The sequence below is a fragment of the Habropoda laboriosa genome, unplaced genomic scaffold, assembly GCF_001263275.1.
Source record: "Habropoda laboriosa isolate 0110345459 unplaced genomic scaffold, ASM126327v1 scaffold9, whole genome shotgun sequence".
Taxonomy (NCBI): domain Eukaryota; kingdom Metazoa; phylum Arthropoda; class Insecta; order Hymenoptera; family Apidae; genus Habropoda; species Habropoda laboriosa.
The window spans coordinates 3,302,268-3,306,280 of record NW_017100191.1 but is presented as its reverse complement, the minus strand read 5'-3'; positions in this window follow the sequence as shown (position 1 = coordinate 3,306,280).

Sequence of the window (4,013 nt, the reverse complement as noted above, 5' to 3'; positions counted from 1 at the left end):
GGATACAAAAAAAAAAATACAACCTTCGGTATTATATCACGAAGAAAGGTGGAGGAAACGCGTTAATTCGACACACTCCCACGGCACGACGTCAAAACGTCTGTCTGGCCGCGTGAAACTGTATTTCGTCTGAAAATTGTACAGATCGTCGAGAACCGTGTAAAATTATTAAATATTACGACTTTTTTATGTGATTCTCTTTGTAAATTCGAAATGTTCAAAAGCGAAACTGAATTATTTAACACGTTAAGCGCCGCGTCAGTCACCGGTGACTGACAGTATACTTTTCGTTAGTCGTCTTCTCTTTATAGTTCGCATGGCCCGCTGTGTGCATGCCCACGGCCAAGTGTGGCCTGAACGGAACGGTAAGCAAAACAGGCTGGGCGTTTAACGTGTTAACTAGAAAAGGTTCAGAAATTATGCTATAAACATTTTATTTACAATTGTCGTTTCGATGTGACGTCAACCCTTTGACAGTCTAATGAAATTACAAATTACGGTCAAAAATATTTTAAATTTTACACGAATCTTTTCAATAGTTGCGTCGTGTGTGATCATTTTTAAGACAAGGGGTACGTAACCCTACGTTATACTTATGACAATAATATCTCGTCCCTTTCTAACTTCCTTCCTAAGAGTCTCTCTTGAGTTAAACACTTTGATATTTCTAAACTAAATACTAACTAAACTAAATATTTTCCGCGTTGCTTCCTATATTCAATTGAGAGTCACCTGTATTCCTTTCGGAAAAATACGACTATTTCATATCCTGTCGTTTGACCGCCTAAGGTAAGAATAGGTACACACAAAGTGTCGGTACGTTTAGTGTTAAAATTCGCTCGCCAGTTTACGTATCGTCTTATCTACCAACCCTACTTTCTTCAATTTCCTTTCAAATTTACTTCTCACTTCACTGCACCTCTTTCTTTACAAAATAGTTCCTCACTTTTGGTCCACCCTGTACATACACTACATCTCTGCATTCCAGGGACGTTTATATACACCCGTCAGCCCTCGCGCGTAACAAACTAATTTGGCTAATCAAGGTTTTTTATAATTCTCAGCAATCACGAGAACGTCCAGGACTAAATCCTTGCCATCTGTATTTTCGCTCGCGTCGAGACTCGCGCTGCCGGACCGTGGAAGTCGTAAATTTCCACGTGGTTTTTACCGCGCCGCGGATTAGGCGATTTCCTGGCGAATTGTTCGATAGGCCAGGATGATTTGAGTGACGCTGAAGGGGCACGTTGATTGGTAATCTGTGCGTACGTGTAAAACCAATCGGCGTGCCTTCTTGCACTTGGCGGGGGAGTCATTGCGGACTCCGCGAAAAATTGGGGGATCGAGCGACAGATTGAGAAGAGGTTCGATCGAGCGAACACTAGTAGATCTAACACAAGTACACTTCGAGTCGCGATCGAATACTCGAGTTTTGAACCAAGTCGTCAACTGTTTCGTGACGCACTCTACGTTTTGCTACGTATCAGCAAAACAAATTTGAACTAGTTACCCAAGATTAATTTGGCGGGTAACAGTCGCGACCGCGAGCTTCCTTTTGAACATCGCAAAAGAACGCGACGCGACGTGTATATTACAGTAGGTGCGGTTCTCTCGACCACGGAGTTTCATTTGAAACCGGTAGGTATTATGTAAATATAGGGCAATGAAACGTACACGGTGAAGTTAATTGAAAAGCCGCTATAATAGTTGGCGCAACAAACAGTAATGAAGGAACGTGACGGGCTAGGTTCGTCGAGTTCTGCACTCGCCGCGAGTACACTACACTTATGGCTCAAGTAATATAGTTATAGATCAAATGTGGCCGTAAAACAACCTGTCACTCCTGTTACCATCGGTCCGATGCCTCCTCTTTGCACGGCGCACCGAAAATCGTGACAAAGGGCACTTCCCATGGCAAAAGAAAATCTCCGTATTGTTTGCGTCTGTTGGAAAGCAGCACCTGTTGTTGTCGGTGGGTCCTCTTTACACCTTTTACACGTATTTTCGAGGAAAGAGGACGCGAGACGACACGGAAGAAAGGATATCTCGTTGGAAAATGACAAAAGGCGAAGGGTGAAGAGGGAACGAACCGGTGTACAAACCTGTTTAATATAAAACCATTAATCAACCGAGCGCAAAGTTAGCTGCTGTTATAGCAGATGAACAGAATGAGGGGAAATTAAGACGATGAGAGTGAAGAGCGACTTCGAATGCAGATGAATGACATTCTTTTATCAGACTGGCATTCGTTTCGTCGAGCAAGTATAGTCGGGGCCACGATATAGCGAGGTCGTAAAATCGGTTAGGCGTCAAAGTAAACATGTTTTAGCTGCCGGGACCCCGAAATTGACAGAAATACGAGCAGATAAGTACTTGAAACCATGGTCAGGACCGTACAAAGAATTCTTGTATCCAGCGAAAGTCAAACTGATTCTAATATATTTACTGAAAATTGAGTTCAGCTAGGACAATTTAGGGTTTTTTTCTTCTGGGAAAAGCCGCTTTTGGAAGTACGGTTACAAGTAAAGGTCTTATTGAGGTCTTTAACATCTTCATTTACCTGCTCGTGTTATATGCAGATAGAAAATGCAAAAGGATTGTGTAGCTTTAATATTAACATATTTTCCATTTGTAAATGAAATACCATTTTCTACTTGAAGTACCAAATCATATGCTACCATTCGTTTATTGTTGGAACCCTCAAACAGACTGCAACACACGGCCTTGATTGCCGCAACATCAATCGATGCCGATCTTGAGAGTTTAATTTACGACCTCGCTATATCGTGGCCCCAACTATAAATCAAATTTTATTCGTTATTTAGCGGTAAATGAATGTGTTGGATTAATGGTGTTGAGCCGCGTCCTTTGGACAGCCCTCGATGTACCGTAACGGTACATCAGAGGACCGCCGTGGAACAATGGGCGGGCAATGGTTTTTTGGGAAAAACCCCGATTTTCGCCCCTTCTGCCTTTGTCTCCGACAGCACACGTACAATTACCTCACCAGAACCATTTCCACCTCATTTTCTTCGCCAATCACATGCATTCCCATGTCACCCGCGTCTTGGAGTCATCCGCGTCCAAGGAGAGGGACATTCGATTCCGAGGGCAGTTACAAGTCGTCCTTCACCAGTCACAATTCATCCACCACGAGTCACAAGTCAACCATATTCACATCAGGCATTTTCACTCATACAGTAGAAAATAAAGATTTCAGTAAAGGGCAGACAAGTGTAACTCGGTACACCTATAACCAGGCCGAAGTGATTCATTTCACAACGGTCAGCGTCCCTACAGCAACGGCAGAAGCATTCTGAGACGAGTCTTACAACCCCGCCGTATTCCATACGAGAATACACGGTGTGCGGGACGCAACAAATGGGTTAAATAAATAGTGTTCACTGTGGATTTACTTAAACGTGTTTTATTTCTTTGGCGCGGAAGGACGTCTTTACGCTTAGAAAATCGCAGTCGAAGTGAAAATGATAAACTCGTAAGGGCACGACAGAAAGTCTGTTGTCCACTTGAGAAAAAGGGACCAGGACTGCCTCAGCCTTTTATCCAGGTCACTTAGGTATGTGTGCGAGGACGAGTAAATGACCTTTGGGGGTTTATTGCATACGGGGATTTCAAGGGAAGGGATTTAATTGAGTGAATGTGTTTGTACATATACCAAGGGAAGGGTATAGGATAGGGTAGGTTTATGTAGCGCGCAAAAAGGACAGGGACAATCAAGTACGCGGTGACTTTTCTGCGCCTAATCCCCCCCCCGGAAGGCGGCCACCCAGAGTCCCACTCACCGCAGAAGATGTAATTCGCCTTTGGAGTAATTTACCTTTTGGTTTTTGCTCAATTAGAAACAGAGATACGTATGAAGTTCGAATTCTTCCGACATTTCGTTACGAAGTTTCCGAACCACCCGGTATGCACTTCCCTCTTCACCTTGTGAATAATTTCAAGACTGCGTTGTGCTCGCCTTCAAATAACGAGTAAAACACACCTGGTTTTTG